This window comes from Lissotriton vulgaris, chromosome 12 (genome assembly GCF_964263255.1).
Source record: "Lissotriton vulgaris chromosome 12, aLisVul1.2, whole genome shotgun sequence".
Taxonomy (NCBI): domain Eukaryota; kingdom Metazoa; phylum Chordata; class Amphibia; order Caudata; family Salamandridae; genus Lissotriton; species Lissotriton vulgaris.
Window position 1 is genome coordinate 444,342,398 of NC_141700.1, and position 17,467 is coordinate 444,359,864.

At 30.1% G+C, this 17,467-nt stretch overlaps 9 non-coding genes across 9 annotated transcripts; all 9 read right to left on the bottom strand.

Annotated features, from left to right (window-relative positions):
• Positions 1 to 1,089: 1,089 nt before the first annotated feature.
• TRNAT-CGU (transfer RNA threonine (anticodon CGU)) lies at positions 1,090 to 1,162 on the bottom strand. Its single transcript has one exon. It is a non-coding gene; the product is annotated as a tRNA-Thr (tRNA).
• A 5,528-nt stretch (positions 1,163 to 6,690) lies between these two features.
• TRNAT-UGU (transfer RNA threonine (anticodon UGU)) lies at positions 6,691 to 6,764 on the bottom strand. Its single transcript has one exon. It is a non-coding gene; the product is annotated as a tRNA-Thr (tRNA).
• Positions 6,765 to 8,216: 1,452 nt separating this feature from the next.
• Positions 8,217 to 8,289, bottom strand: TRNAT-CGU (transfer RNA threonine (anticodon CGU)). The gene has a single exon. It is a non-coding gene; the product is annotated as a tRNA-Thr (tRNA).
• A 1,454-nt stretch (positions 8,290 to 9,743) lies between these two features.
• TRNAT-UGU (transfer RNA threonine (anticodon UGU)) lies at positions 9,744 to 9,817 on the bottom strand. The gene has a single exon. It is a non-coding gene; the product is annotated as a tRNA-Thr (tRNA).
• Positions 9,818 to 11,269: 1,452 nt separating this feature from the next.
• Positions 11,270 to 11,342, bottom strand: TRNAT-CGU (transfer RNA threonine (anticodon CGU)). The gene has a single exon. It is a non-coding gene; the product is annotated as a tRNA-Thr (tRNA).
• Positions 11,343 to 12,284: 942 nt separating this feature from the next.
• TRNAT-CGU (transfer RNA threonine (anticodon CGU)) lies at positions 12,285 to 12,357 on the bottom strand. The gene has a single exon. It is a non-coding gene; the product is annotated as a tRNA-Thr (tRNA).
• Positions 12,358 to 12,793: 436 nt separating this feature from the next.
• On the bottom strand, positions 12,794 to 12,867 carry TRNAT-AGU (transfer RNA threonine (anticodon AGU)). The gene has a single exon. It is a non-coding gene; the product is annotated as a tRNA-Thr (tRNA).
• Positions 12,868 to 16,356: 3,489 nt separating this feature from the next.
• TRNAT-CGU (transfer RNA threonine (anticodon CGU)) lies at positions 16,357 to 16,429 on the bottom strand. The gene has a single exon. It is a non-coding gene; the product is annotated as a tRNA-Thr (tRNA).
• A 942-nt stretch (positions 16,430 to 17,371) lies between these two features.
• Positions 17,372 to 17,444, bottom strand: TRNAT-CGU (transfer RNA threonine (anticodon CGU)). The gene has a single exon. It is a non-coding gene; the product is annotated as a tRNA-Thr (tRNA).
• Positions 17,445 to 17,467: the final 23 nt, after the last annotated feature.

Genomic DNA, 17,467 nt, shown 5'->3' on the forward strand with positions numbered 1-17,467 from the left:
ATCGTTATTCTTAAATTGTATTCAACATTTGTTTGATGTAAATTATTCGGAAAGCATGGAGAAAACAGTTAGTTTCTGCTGAGATTTGAACTCAGGATTTCCTGTTTAAGAGACAGGCGCTTTAACCACTAAGCCACAGCACCAACATTAATAGTAAGAAGTGCATAAATTATTCATTGTTGATGATGAAAATGTGTTTCCTGCTATAAATTCTTCTTTATATGTATTGTAATCTTAAACAGGAAAACATACTCAATCACTACGCAAGTATTAATATGTTTTAATAAACAGGTACTCTTATAAAACCCAATTTCATTTCTTGAATTCTTTACAATTTTTTTTCATGAAGGTAATAATATTGCTCCAATCTAGGTAGACATTTCATCTACGTCTTTCTCATAGATATGTATTTTTTTCATTTTGCAATACCAGTATTCATTCTATAATCTTGAAAATACTTGGGTTTTTATAAGGTTAAAGATGATCTGTTCAACAGTAAGATGAATCAGACTTTTATATTTTAATTGTATCGGAATAAGACCTAATGAAAATGATTTGTTATATAACAATGAGAAAAGCAAGGCACTGCTGAGAGTTGAACTCAGGATCTCCTGTTTACTAGACAGGCGCTTTAACCAGCTAAGACACAGCACCCACTTGATTCTTAAATTTGAAACACGTTTCTTTATGGTGTTCAAGAGAATATTGCTTTTTCACTTTCATATTCTTTTCTAAGTTCACACACTTCTCTACTCAAACACTTAAGATGAATGAAGACTCTTCACTTATTCAAAAACACCTTTCTAATTTGAAGTTTACCCTATTCATATCATTTTAAAATATACCTTGCTGAAGAATGGATTAGTTGAATTCAACAATAGAGTGATCATTCACCTCTATCTTGTTCTTTGTCATTTTCTTTTCCCTATTTCAGTCAATGCATTCCTACAAAAATCTTCACAATACCAAGCATTTTATTTAATTATTAAGATAACTTATTCTAAAGTTCATAGAACCAGATGTTTATTCTTAAATTGTATTCAACATTTGTTTGATGAAAATTATTCGGAAAGCGTGGAGAAAACATTTAGGTGCTGCTGAGATTTGAACTCAGGATTTCCTGTCTACGAGACAGGCGCTTTAACCACTAAGCCACAGCACCAACGTTAATAGTAAGAAATGCATACATAATTTATTGTTGATGATGAAAATTTGTTTCCTGCTATAAATTCTTCTTTATATGTATTGTAATCTTAAACACGAAAACATACTCAATCACTACGCAAGTATTAATATGGTTTGATAAACAGGTACTCTTATAAAACTCAATTTCATTTCTTGAATTCTTAAAAAAAAATCATGAAGGTATTAATATTGCTCAAATCTAGGTAGAAATTTCATCTACGTCTTTCTCATAGATATGTATTTTTTTCATTTTGCAATAACAGTATTCATTCTATAATCTTGAAAATACTTGTGTTTTTATAAGGTTTAAGATGATCTGTTCAACAGTAAGATGAATCAGACTTTTATATTTTAATTGTATTGGAATAAGACCTAATGAAAATGATTTGTTATATAACAATGAGAAAAGCAAGGCACTGCTGAGAGTTGAACTCAGGATCTTCTGTTTACTAGACAGGCGCTTTAACCAGCTAAGCCACAGCAACCACTTTATTCTTAAATTTGAAACACTTTTCTTTATGGTGTTCAAGAGAATATTGCTTTTTCACTTTCATATTCTTTTCTAAGTTCACACACTTCTCTACTCAAACACTTAAGATGAATGAAGACTCTTCACTTATTCAAAAACACCTCTCTAATTTGAAGTTTACCCTATTCATATCATTTTAAAATATACTTTGCTGAAGAATGGATTAGTTGAATTCAACAATAGAGTGATCAGTCACCTCTATCTTGTTCTTTGTCATTTTCTTTTCCCTATTTCAGTCAATGCATTCCTACAAAAATCTTCACAATACCAAGCATTTTATTCAATTTTTAAGATAACTTATGCTAAAGTTCATAGAACCAGATGTTTATACTTAAATTGTATTCAACACTTGTTTGATGAAAATTATTCGGAAAGCATGGAGAAAACAGTTAAATGCTGCTGAGCTTTGAACTCAGGATTTCTTGTTTACGAGACAGGCGCGTTAACCAATAAGCCACTGCACCAACGTTAATAGTAAGAAATGCATAAATAATTCATTGTTGATGATGAAAATGTGTTTCCTGCTATAAATTCTTCTTTATATGTATTGTAATCTTAAACACGAAAACATACTCAATCACTACGCAAGTATTAATATGTTTTAATAAACAGGTACTCTTATAAAACCCAATTCCATTTCTTGAATTCTTTACAATTTTTTTTCATGAAGGTAATAATATTGCTCCAATCTAGGTAGACATTTCATCTACGTCTTTCTCATAGATATGTATTTTTTTCATTTTGCAATAACAGTATTCATTCTATAATCTTGAAAATACTTGGGTTTTTATAAGGTTAAAGATGATCTGTTCAACAGTAAGATGAATCAGACTTCTATATTTTAATTGTATCGGAATAAGACCTAATGAAAATGATTTGTTATATAACAATGAGAAAAGTAGAGCACTGCTGAGAGTTGAACTCAGGATCTAATGTTTACTAGACAGGCGCTTTAACCAGCTAAGCCACAGCACCCACTTGATTTTTTATTTTGAAACACTTTTCTTTATGGTGTTCAAGAGAATATTGCTTTTTCACTTTCATATTCTTTTCTAAGTTCACACACTTCTCTACTCAAACACTTAAGATGAATGAAGACTCTTCACTTATTCAAAAACACCTCTCTAATTTGAAGTTTACCCTATTCATATCATTTTAAAATATACCTTGCTGAAGAATGGATTAGTTGAATTCAACAATAGAGTGGTCATTCACCTCTATCTTGTTCTTTGTCATTTTCTTTTCCGTATTTCAGTCAATGCATTCCTACAAAAATCTTCACAATACCAAGTATTTTATTTAATTTTTAAGATAACTTATTCTAAAGTTCATAGAACCAGAGGTTTATACTTAAATTGTATTTAACACTTGTTTGATGAAAATTATTCGGAAAGCATGGAGAAAACAGTTAGGTGATGCTGAGATTCGAACTCATGATTTCCTGTTTATGAGACAGGCGCTTTAACCACTAAGCCACAGCACCAACGTTAATAGTAAAAAATTCATAAATAATTCATTGTTGATGATGAAAATGTGTTTTCTGCTATAAATTCTTCTTTATATGTATTGTAATCTTAAACACGAAAAGATACTCAATCACTACGCAAGGATTAATATGTTTTAATAAACAGGTACTCTTATAAAACCCAATTTCATTTCTTGAATTCTTTACAATTTTTTTTCATGAAGGTATTAATATTGCTCAAATCTAGGTAGAAATTTCATCTACGTCTTTCTCATAGATATATAATTTTTTCATTTTGCAATAACAGTATTCATTCTATAATCTTGAAAATACTTGGGTTTTTAGAAGGTTTAAGATGATCTGTTCAACAGTAAGATGAATCAGACTTTTATATTTTAATTGTATCGGAATAAGACCTAATGAAAATGATTTGTTATATAACAATGAGAAAAGCAAGGCGCTGCTGAGAGTTGAACTCAGGATCTCCTTTTTACTAAACAGGCGCTTTAACCAGCTAAGCCACAGCACCCACCTGATTCTTAATTTTGAAACACTTTTCTTTATGGTGTTCAAGAGAATATTGCTTTTTCACTTTCATATTCTTTTCTAAGTTCACACACTTCTCTACTCATGAACTTAAGATGAATGAAGACTCTTCACTTATTCAAAAACACCTCTCTAATTTGAAGTTTACCCTATTCATATCATTTTAAAATATACCTTGCTGAAGAATGGATTAGTTGAATTCAACAATAGAGTGATCATTCACCTCTATCTTGTTCTTTGTCATTTTCTTTTCCCTATTTCAATCAATGCATTCCTACAAAAATCTTCACAATACCAAGTATTTTATTTAATTTTTAAGATAACTTATTCTAAAGTTCATAGAACCAGATGTTTATCCTTAAATTGTATTCAACACTTGTTTGATGAAAATTATTCGGAAAGCATGGAGAAAACACTTAAATGCTGCTGAGATTTGAACTCAAGATTTCCTGTTTACGAGACAGGAGCTTTAACCACTAAGCCACAGCACCAACGGTAATAGTAAAAAATGCATAAAGAATTTATTGTTGATGATAATAATGTGTTTTCTGCTATAAATTCTTCTTTATATGTATTGTAATCTAAAACATGAAAAGATACTCAATCACTACGCAAGGATTCATATGTTTTAATAAACAGGTACTCTTATAAAACCCAATTTCATTTCTTGAATTCTTTACAATTTTTTTCATGAAGGTAATAATATTGCTCCAATCTAGGTAGACATTTCATCTACGTCTTTCTCATAGATATGTATTTTTTCATTTTGCAATAACAGTATTCATTCTATAATCTTGAAAATACTTGGGTTTTTATAAGGTTTAAGATGATCTGTTCAACAGTAAGATGAATCAGACTTTATATTTTAATTGTATAGGAATAAGACCTAATGAAAATGATTTGTTATATAACAATGAGAAAAGCAAGGCACGGCTGAGAGTTGAACTCAGGATCTCCTGTTTACTAGACAGGCGCTTTAACCAGCTTAGCCACAGCACCCACTTGATTCTTAAATTTGAAACACTTTTCTTTATGGTGTTCAAGAGAATATTGCTTTTTCACTTTCATATTCTTTTCTAAGTTCACACACTTCTCTACTCAAACACTTAAGATGAATGAAGACTCTTCACTTATTCAAAAACACCTCTCTAATTTGAAGTTTACCCTATTCATATCATTTTAAAATATACTTTGCTGAAGAATGGATTAGTTGAATTCAACAATAGAGTGATCAGTCACCTCTATCTTGTTCTTTGTCATTTTCTTTTCCCTATTTCAGTCAATGCATTCCTACAAAAATCTTCACAATACCAAGCATTTTATTCAATTTTTAAGATAACTTATGCTAAAGTTCATAGAACCAGATGTTTATACTTAAATTGTATTCAACACTTGTTTGATGAAAATTATTCGGAAAGCATGGAGAAAACAGTTAAATGCTGCTGAGCTTTGAACTCAGGATTTCTTGTTTACGAGACAGGCGCGTTAACCAATAAGCCACTGCACCAACGTTAATAGTAAGAAATGCATAAATAATTCATTGTTGATGATGAAAATGTGTTTCCTGCTATAAATTCTTCTTTATATGTATTGTAATCTTAAACACGAAAACATACTCAATCACTACGCAAGTATTAATATGTTTTAATAAACAGGTACTCTTATAAAACCCAATTCCATTTCTTGAATTCTTTACAATTTTTTTTCATGAAGGTAATAATATTGCTCCAATCTAGGTAGACATTTCATCTACGTCTTTCTCATAGATATGTATTTTTTTCATTTTGCAATAACAGTATTCATTCTATAATCTTGAAAATACTTGGGTTTTTATAAGGTTAAAGATGATCTGTTCAACAGTAAGATGAATCAGACTTCTATATTTTAATTGTATCGGAATAAGACCTAATGAAAATGATTTGTTATATAACAATGAGAAAAGTAGAGCACTGCTGAGAGTTGAACTCAGGATCTAATGTTTACTAGACAGGCGCTTTAACCAGCTAAGCCACAGCACCCACTTGATTTTTTATTTTGAAACACTTTTCTTTATGGTGTTCAAGAGAATATTGCTTTTTCACTTTCATATTCTTTTCTAAGTTCACACACTTCTCTACTCAAACACTTAAGATGAATGAAGACTCTTCACTTATTCAAAAACACCTCTCTAATTTGAAGTTTACCCTATTCATATCATTTTAAAATATACCTTGCTGAAGAATGGATTAGTTGAATTCAACAATAGAGTGGTCATTCACCTCTATCTTGTTCTTTGTCATTTTCTTTTCCCTATTTCAGTCAATGCATTCCTACAAAAATCTTCACAATACCAAGCATTTTATTTAATGTTTAAGATAACTTATTCTAAAGTTCATAGAACCAGATCGTTATTCTTAAATTGTATTCAACATTTGTTTGATGTAAATTATTCGGAAAGCATGGAGAAAACAGTTAGTTTCTGCTGAGATTTGAACTCAGGATTTCCTGTTTACGAGACAGGCGCTTTAACCACTAAGCCACAGCACCAACATTAATAGTAAGAAGTGCATAAATTATTCATTGTTGATGATGAAAATGTGTTTCCTGCTATTAATTCTTCTTTATATGTATTGTAATCTTAAACAGGAAAACATACTCAATCACTACGCAAGTATTAATATGTTTTAATAAACAGGTACTCTTATAAAACCCAATTTCATTTCTTGAATTCTTTACAATTTTTTTTCATGAAGGTAATAATATTGCTCCAATCTAGGTAGACATTTCATCTACGTCTTTCTCATAGATATGTATTTTTTTCATTTTGCAATAACATTATTCATTCTATAATCTTGAAAATACTTGGGTTTTTAGAAGGGTAAAGATGATCTGTTCAACAGTAAGATGAATCAGACTTTTATATTTTAATTGTATCAGAATAAGACCTAATGAAAATGATTTGTTATATATTACAATGAGAAAAGCAAGGCGCTGCTGAGATTTGAACTCAGGATCTCCTGTTTACAAGACAGGCGCTTAAACCAGCTAAGCCACAGCACCCACTTGATTCTTAAATTTGAAACACTTTTCTTTATGGTGTTCAAGAGAATATTGCTTTTTCACTTTCATATTCTTTTTTAAGTTCACACACTTCTCTACTCAAACACTTAAGATGAATGAAGACTCTTCACTTATTCAAAAACACCTCTCTAATTCGAAGTTTACCCTACTCATATCATTTTAAAATATACCTTGCTGAAGAATGGATTAGTTGAATTCCACAATAGAGTGATCATTCACCTCTATCTTGTTCTTTGTCATTTTCTTTTCCCTATTTCAGTCAATGCATTCCTACAAAAATCTTCACAATACCAAGCATTTTATTTAATTTTTAAGATAACTTATTCTAAAGTTCATAGAACCAGATGTTTATTCTTAAATTGTATTCAACATTTGTTTGATGAAAATTATTCGGAAAGCATGGAGAAAACAGTTCGGTGCTGTTGAGATTTGAACTCAGGATTTCATGTTTATGAGACATGCCCTTTAACCACTAAGCCACAGCACCAACGTTAATAGTAAGAAATGCATACAAAATTTATTGTTGATGATGAAAATGTGTTTCCTGCTATAAATTCTTCTTTATATGTATTGTAATCTTAAACACGAAAACATACTCAATCACTACGCAAGTATTAATATGTTTTGATAAACAGGTACTCTTATAAAACTCAATTTCATTTCTTGAATTCTTTAAAAAAAAATCATGAAGGTATTAATATTGCTCAAATCTAGGTAGACATTTCATCTACGTCTTTCTCATAGATATGTATTTTTTTCATTTTGCAATACCAGTATTCATTCTATAATCTTGAAAATACTTGGGTTTTTATAAGGTTAAAGATGATCTGTTCAACAGTAAGATGAATCAGACTTTTATATTTTAATTGTATCGGAATAAGACCTAATGAAAATGATTTGTTATATAACAATGAGAAAAGCAAGGCACTGCTGAGAGTTGAACTCAGGATCTCCTGTTTACTAGACAGGCTCTTTAACCAGCTAAGACACAGCACCCACTTGATTCTTAAATTTGAAACACGTTTCTTTATGGTGTTCAAGAGAATATTGCTTTTTCACTTTCATATTCTTTTCTAAGTTCACACACTTCTCTACTCAAACACTTAAGATGAATGAAGACTCTTCACTTATTCAAAAACACCTTTCTAATTTGAAGTTTACCCTATTCATATCATTTTAAAATATACCTTGCTGAAGAATGGATTAGTTGAATTCAACAATAGAGTGATCATTCACCTCTATCTTGTTCTTTGTCATTTTCTTTTCCCTATTTCAGTCAATGCATTCCTACAAAAATCTTCACAATACCAAGCATTTTATTTAATTTTTAAGATAACTTATTCTAAAGTTCATAGAACCAGATGTTTATTCTTAAATTGTATTCAACATTTGTTTGATGAAAATTATTCGGAAAGCGTGGAGAAAACATTTAGGTGCTGCTGAGATTTGAACTCAGGATTTCCTGTCTACGAGACAGGCGCTTTAACCACTAAGCCACAGCACCAACGTTAATAGTAAGAAATGCATACATAATTTATTGTTGATGATGAAAATTTGTTTCCTGCTATAAATTCTTCTTTATATGTATTGTAATCTTAAACACGAAAACATACTCAATCACTACGCAAGTATTAATATGTTTTGATAAACAGGTACTCTTATAAAACTCAATTTCATTTCCTGAATTCTTAAAAAAAAATCATGAAGGTATTAATATTGCTCAAATCTAGGTAGAAATTTCATCTACGTCTTTCTCATAGATATGTATTTTTTTCATTTTGCAATAACAGTATTCATTCTATAATCTTGAAAATACTTGTGTTTTTATAAGGTTTAAGATGATCTGTTCAACAGTAAGATGAATCAGACTTTTATATTTTAATTGTATTGGAATAAGACCTAATGAAAATGATTTGTTATATAACATTGAGAAAAGCAAGGCACTGCTGAGAGTTGAACTCAGGATCTTCTGTTTAAAGACAGGCGCTTTAACCAGCTAAGCCACAGCAACCACTTGATTCTTAAATTTGAAACACTTTTCTTTATGGTGTTCAAGAGAATATTGCTTTTTCACTTTCATATTCTTTTCTAAGTTCACACACTTCTCTACTCAAACACTTAAGATGAATGAAGACTCTTCACTTATTCAAAAACACCTCTCTAATTTGAAGTTTACCCTATTCATATCATTTTAAAATATACCTTGCTGAAGAATGGATTAGTTGAATTCAACAATAGAGTGAACATTCACCTCTATCTTGTTCTTTGTCATTTTCTTATCCCTATTTCAATCAATGCATTCCTACAAAAATCTTCACAATACCAAGTATTTTATTTAATTTTTAAGATAACTTATTCTAAAGTTCATAGAACCAGATGTTTATTCTTAAATTGTATTCAACATTTGTTTGATGTAAATTAATCGGAAAGCATGGAGAAAACAGTTAGTTTCTGCTGAGATTTGAACTCAGGATTTCCTGTTTACGAGACAGGCGCTTTAACCACTAAGCCACAGCACCAACATTAATAGTAAGAAGTGCATAAATTATTCATTGTTGATGATGAAAATGTGTTTCCTGCTATAAATTCTTCTTTATATGTATTGTAATCTTAAACAGGAAAACATACTCAATCACTACGCAAGTATTAATATGTTTTAATAAACAGGTACTCTTATAAAACCCAATTTCATTTCTTGAATTCTTTACAATTTTTTTTCATGAAGGTAATAATATTGCTCCAATCTAGGTAGACATTTCATCTACGTCTTACTCATAGATATGTATTTTTTTCATTTTGCAATAACATTATTCATTCTATAATCTTGAAAATACTTGGGTTTTTAGAAGGTTAAAGATGATCTGTTCAACAGTAAGATGAATCAGACTTTTATATTTTAATTGTATCGGAATAAGACCTAATGAAAATGATTTGTTATATATTACAATGAGAAAAGCAAGGCGCTGCTGAGATTTGAACTCAGGATCTCCTGTTTACAAGACAGGCGCTTTAACCAGCTAAGCCACAGCACCCACTTGATTCTTAAATTTGAAACACTTTTCTTTATGGTGTTCAAGAGAATATTGCTTTTTCACTTTCATATTCTTTTTTAAGTTCACACACTTCTCTACTCAAACACTTAAGATGAATGAAGACTCTTCACTTATTCAAAAACACCTCTCTAATTTGAAGTTTACCCTACTCATATCATTTTAAAATATACCTTGCTGAAGAATGGATTAGTTGAATTCCACAATAGAGTGATCATTCACCTCTATCTTGTTCTTTGTCATTTTCTTTTCCCTATTTCAGTCAATGCATTCCTACAAAAATCTTCACAATACCAAGCATTTTATTTAATTTTTAAGATAACTTATTCTAAAGTTCATAGAACCAGATGTTTATTCTTAAATTGTATTCAACATTTGTTTGATGAAAATTATTCGGAAAGCATGGAGAAAACAGTTCGGTGCTGTTGAGATTTGAACTCAGGATTTCATGTTTATGAGACATGCCCTTTAACCACTAAGCCACAGCACCAACGTTAATAGTAAGAAATGCATACAAAATTTATTGTTGATGATGAAAATGTGTTTCCTGCTATAAATTCTTCTTTATATGTATTGTAATCTTAAACACGAAAACATACTCAATCACTACGCAAGTATTAATATGTTTTGATAAACAGGTACTCTTATAAAACTCAATTTCATTTCTTGAATTCTTTAAAAATAAATCATGAAGGTATTAATATTGCTCAAATCTAGGTAGACATTTCATCTACGTCTTTCTCATAGATATGTATTTTTTTCATTTTGCAATACCAGTATTCATTCTATAATCTTGAAAATACTTGGGTTTTTATAAGGTTAAAGATGATCTGTTCAACAGTAAGATGAATCAGACTTTTATATTTTAATTGTATCGGAATAAGACCTAATGAAAATGATTTGTTATATAACAATGAGAAAAGCAAGGCACTGCTGAGAGTTGAACTCAGGATCTCCTGTTTACTAGACAGGCTCTTTAACCAGCTAAGACACAGCACCCACTTGATTCTTAAATTTGAAACACGTTTCTTTATGGTGTTCAAGAGAATATTGCTTTTTCACTTTCATATTCTTTTCTAAGTTCACACACTTCTCTACTCAAACACTTAAGATGAATGAAGACTCTTCACTTATTCAAAAACACCTTTCTAATTTGAAGTTTACCCTATTCATATCATTTTAAAATATACCTTGCTGAAGAATGGATTAGTTGAATTCAACAATAGAGTGATCATTCACCTCTATCTTGTTCTTTGTCATTTTCTTTTCCCTATTTCAGTCAATGCATTCCTACAAAAATCTTCACAATACCAAGCATTTTATTTAATTTATAAGATAACTTATTCTAAAGTTCATAGAACCAGATGTTTATTCTTAAATTGTATTCAACATTTGTTTGATGAAAATTATTCGGAAAGCGTGGAGAAAACATTTAGGTGCTGCTGAGATTTGAACTCAGGATTTCCTGTCTACGAGACAGGCGCTTTAACCACTAAGCCACAGCACCAACGTTAATAGTAAGAAATGCATACATAATTTATTGTTGATGATGAAAATTTGTTTCCTGCTATAAATTCTTCTTTATATGTATTGTAATCTTAAACACGAAAACATACTCAATCACTACGCAAGTATTAATATGTTTTGATAAACAGGTACTCTTATAAAACTCAATTTCATTTCCTGAATTCTTAAAAAAAAATCATGAAGGTATTAATATTGCTCAAATCTAGGTAGAAATTTCATCTACGTCTTTCTCATAGATATGTATTTTTTTCATTTTGCAATAACAGTATTCATTCTATAATCTTGAAAATACTTGTGTTTTTATAAGGTTTAAGATGATCTGTTCAACAGTAAGATGAATCAGACTTTTATATTTTAATTGTATTGGAATAAGACCTAATGAAAATGATTTGTTATATAACATTGAGAAAAGCAAGGCACTGCTGGGAGTTGAACTCAGGATCTTCTGTTTAAAGACAGGCGCTTTAACCAGCTAAGCCACAGCAACCACTTGATTCTTAAATTTGAAACACTTTTCTTTATGGTGTTCAAGAGAATATTGCTTTTTCACTTTCATATTCTTTTCTAAGTTCACACACTTCTCTACTCAAACACTTAAGATGAATGAAGACTCTTCACTTATTCAAAAACACCTCTCTAATTTGAAGTTTACCCTATTCATATCATTTTAAAATATACCTTGCTGAAGAATGGATTAGTTGAATTCAACAATAGAGTGAACATTCACCTCTATCTTGTTCTTTGTCATTTTCTTATCCCTATTTCAATCAATGCATTCCTACAAAAATCTTCACAATACCAAGTATTTTATTTAATTTTTAAGATAACTTATTCTAAAGTTCATAGAACCAGATGTTTATACTTAAATTGTATTCAACATTTGTTTGATGAAAATTATTCAGAAAGCATGGAGAAAATAGATAGGTGCTGCTGAGATTTGAACTCAGGATTTCCTGTTTACGAGACAGGCGCTTTAACCACTAAGCCACAGCGCCAACGTTAATAGTAAGAAATGCATACATAATTTATTGTTGATGATGAAAATGTGTTTCCTGCTATAAATTCTTCTTTATATGTATTGTAATCTTAAACACGAAAACATACTCAATCACTACGCAAGTATTAATATGTTTTAATAAACTGGTACTCTTATAAAACTCAATTTCATTTCTTGAATCCTTTAAAAAAAAAATCATGAAGGTATTAATATTGCTCAAATCTAGGTAGAGATTGCATCTACGTCTTTCTCATAGATATGTATTTTTTTCATTTGGCAATAACAGTATTCATTCTATAATCTTGAAAATACTTGTGTTTTTATAAGGTTTAAGATGATCTGTCCAACAGTAAGATGAATCAGACTTTTATATTTTAATTGTATCCGAATAAGACCTAATAAAAATGATTTGTTATATAACAATGAGAAAAGCAAGGCACTGCTGAGAGTTGAACTCAGGATCTCCTGTTTACTAGACAGGCGCTTTAACCAGCTAAGCCACAGCACCCACTTGATTCTTAAATTTGAAACACTTTTCTTTATGGTGTTCAAGAGAACATTGCTTTTTCACTTTCATATTCTTTTCTAAGTTCACACACTTCTCTACTCAAACACTTAAGATGAATGAAGACTCTTGACTTATTCAAAAACACCTCTCTAATTTGAAGTTTACCCTATTCATATCATTTTAAAATATACCTTGCTGAAGAATGGATTAGTTGAATTCAACAATAGAGTGATCATTCACCTCTATCTTGTTCTTTGTCATTTTCTTTTCCCTATTTCAGTCAATGCATTCCTACAAAAATCTTCACAATACCAAGCATTTTATTTAATTTTTAAGATAACTTATTCTAAAGTTCATAGAACCAGAGGTTTACACTTAAATTGTATTCAACACTTGTTTGATGAAAATTATTCGGAAAGCATGGAGAAAACAGTTAGGTGATGCTGAGATTCGAACTCATGACTTCCTGTTTATGAGACAGGCACTTTAACCACTAAGCCACAGCACCAACGTTAATAGTAAAAAATTCATAAATAATTCATTGTTGATGATGAAAATGTGTTTTCTGCTATAAATTCTTCTTTATATGTATTGTAATCTTAAACACGAAAAGATATTCAATCACTACGCAAGGATTAACATGTTTTAATAAACAGGTACTCTTATAAAACCCAATTTCATTTCTTGAATTCTTTACAATTTTTTTTCATGAAGGTATTAATATTGCTCAAATCTAGGTAGAAATTTCATCTACGTCTTTCTCATAGATATATAATTTTTTCATTTTGCAATAACAGTATTCATTCTATAATCTTGAAAATACTTGGGTTTTTAGAAGGTTTAAGATGATCTGTTCAACAGTAAGATGAATCAGACTTTTATATTTTAATTGTATCGGAATAAGACCTAATGAAAATGATTTGTTATATAACAATGAGAAAAGCAAGGCGCTGCTGAGAGTTGAACTCAGGATCTCCTTTTTACTAAACAGGCGCTTTAACCAGCTAAGCCACAGCACCCACTTGATTCTTAATTTTGAAACACTTTTCTTTATGGTGTTCAAGAGAATATTGCTTTTTCACTTTCATATTCTTTTCTAAGTTCACACACTTCTCTACTCATGAACTTAAGATGAATGAAGACTCTTCACTTATTCAAAAACACCTCTCTAATTTGAAGTTTACCCTATTCATATCATTTTAAAATATACCTTGCTGAAGAATGGATTAGTTGAATTCAACAATAGAGTGATCATTCACCTCTATCTTGTTCTTTGTCATTTTCTTTTCCCTATTTCAATCAATGCATTCCTACAAAAATCTTCACAATACCAAGTATTTTATTTAATTTTTAAGATAACTTATTCTAAAGTTCATAGAACCAGTTGTTTATACTTAAATTGTATTCAACACTTGTTTGATGAAAATTATTCGGAAAGCATGAAGAAAACAGTTAAATGCTGCTGAGACTTGAACTCAGGATTTCCTGTTTACGAGACAGGAGCTTTAACCACTAAGCCACAGCACCAACGGTACTAGTAAAAAATGCATAAATAATTTATTGTTGATGATGAAAATGTAATTTCTGCTATAAATTCTTCTTTATATGTATTGTAATCTTAAACACGAAAAGATACTCAATCACTACGCAAGGATTCATATGTTTTAATAAACAGGTACTCTTATAAAACCCAATTTCATTTCTTGAATTCTTTACAATTTTTTTCATGAAGGTAATAATATTGCTCCAATCTAGGTAGACATTTCATCTACGTCTTTCTCATAGATATGTATTTTTTTCATTTTGCAATAACAGTATTCATTCTATAATCTTGAAAATACTTGGGTTTTTATAAGGTTTAAGATGATCTGTTCAACAGTAAGATGAATCAGACTTTATATTTTAATTGTATAGGAATAAGACCTAATGAAAATGATTTGTTATATAACAATGAGAAAAGCAAGGCACGGCTGAGAGTTGAACTCAGGATCTCCTGTTTACTAGACAGGCGCTTTAACCAGCTTAGCCACAGCACCCACTTGATTCTTAAATTTGAAACACTTTTCTTTATGGTGTTCAAGAGAATATTGCTTTTTCACTTTCATATTCTTTTCTAAGTTCACACACTTCTCTACTCAAACACTTAAGATGAATGAAGACTCTTCACTTATTCAAAAACACCTCTCTAATTTGAAGTTTACCCTATTCATATCATTTTAAAATATACTTTGCTGAAGAATGGATTAGTTGAATTCAACAATAGAGTGATCAGTCACCTCTATCTTGTTCTTTGTCATTTTCTTTTCCCTATTTCAGTCAATGCATTCCTACAAAAATCTTCACAATACCAAGCATTTTATTCAATTTTTAAGATAACTTATGCTAAAGTTCATAGAACCAGATGTTTATACTTAAATTGTATTCAACACTTGTTTGATGAAAATTATTCGGAAAGCATGGAGAAAACAGTTAAATGCTGCTGAGCTTTGAACTCAGGATTTCTTGTTTACGAGACAGGCGCGTTAACCACTAAGCCACAGCACCAACGTTAATAGTAAGAAATGCATAAATAATTCATTGTTGATGATGAAAATGTGTTTCCTGCTATAAATTCTTCTTTATATGTATTGTAATCTTAAACACGAAAACATACTCAATCACTACGCAAGTATTAATATGTTTTAATAAACAGGTACTCTTATAAAACCCAATTTCATTTCTTGAATTCTTTAAAAAAAAAATCATGAAGGTATTAATATTGCTCAAATCTAGGTAGAAATTTCATCTACGTCTTTCTCATAGATATGTATTTTTTTAATTTGGCAATAACAGTATTCATTCTATAATCTTGAAAATACTTGTGTTTTTATAAGGTTTAAGATGATCTGTTCAACAGTAAGATGAATCAGACTTTTATATTTTAATTGTATCGGAATAAGACCTAATGAAAATGATTTGTTATATAACAATGAGAAAAGCAAGGCGCTGCTGAGATTTGAACTCAGGATCTCCTTTTTACTAAACAGGTGCTTTAACCAGCTAAGACACAGCACCCACTTGATTCTTAAATTTGAAACACGTTTCTTTATGGTGTTCAAGAGAATATTGCTTTTTCACTTTCATATTCTTTTCTAAGTTCACACACTTCTCTACTCAAACACTTAAGATGAATGAAGACTCTTCACTTATTCAAAAACACCTTTCTAATTTGAAGTTTACCCTATTCATATCATTTTAAAATATACCTTGCTGAAGAATGGATTAGTTGAATTCAACAATAGAGTGATCATTCACCTCTATCTTGTTCTTTGTCATTTTCTTTTCCCTATTTCAGTCAATGCATTCCTACAAAAATCTTCACAATACCAAGCATTTTATTTAATTTATAAGATAACTTATTCTAAAGTTCATAGAACCAGATGTTTATTCTTAAATTGTATTCAACATTTGTTTGATGAAAATTATTCGGAAAGCGTGGAGAAAACATTTAGGTGCTGCTGAGATTTGAACTCAGGATTTCCTGTCTACGAGACAGGCGCTTTAACCACTAAGCCACAGCACCAACGTTAATAGTAAGAAATGCATACATAATTTATTGTTGATGATGAAAATTTGTTTCCTGCTATAAATTCTTCTTTATATGTATTGTAATCTTAAACACGAAAACATACTCAATCACTACGCAAGTATTAATATGTTTTGATAAACAGGTACTCTTATAAAACTCAATTTCATTTCCTGAATTCTTAAAAAAAAATCATGAAGGTATTAATATTGCTCAAATCTAGGTAGAAATTTCATCTACGTTTTTCTCATAGATATGTATTTTTTTCATTTTGCAATAACAGTATTCATTCTATAATCTTGAAAATACTTGTGTTTTTATAAGGTTTAAGATGATCTGTTCAACAGTAAGATGAATCAGACTTTTATATTTTAATTGTATTGGAATAAGACCTAATGAAAATGATTTGTTATATAACATTGAGAAAAGCAAGGCACTGCTGGGAGTTGAACTCAGGATCTTCTGTTTAAAGACAGGCGCTTTAACCAGCTAAGCCACAGCAACCACTTGATTCTTAAATTTGAAACACTTTTCTTTATGGTGTTCAAGAGAATATTGCTTTTTCACTTTCATATTCTTTTCTAAGTTCACACACTTCTCTACTCAAACACTTAAGATGAATGAAGACTCTTCACTTATTCAAAAACACCTCTCTAATTTGAAGTTTACCCTATTCATATCATTTTAAAATATACCTTGCTGAAGAATGGATTAGTTGAATTCAACAATAGAGTGAACATTCACCTCTATCTTGTTCTTTGTCATTTTCTTATCCCTATTTCAATCAATGCATTCCTACAAAAATCTTCACAATACCAAGTATTTTATTTAATTTTTAAGATAACTTATTCTAAAGTTCATAGAACCAGATGTTTATACTTAAATTGTATTCAACATTTGTTTGATGAAAATTATTCAGAAAGCATGGAGAAAATAGTTAGGTGCTGCTGAGATTTGAACTCAGGATTTCCTGTTTACGAGACAGGCGCTTTAACCACTAAGCCACAGCGCCAACGTTAATAGTAAGAAATGCAT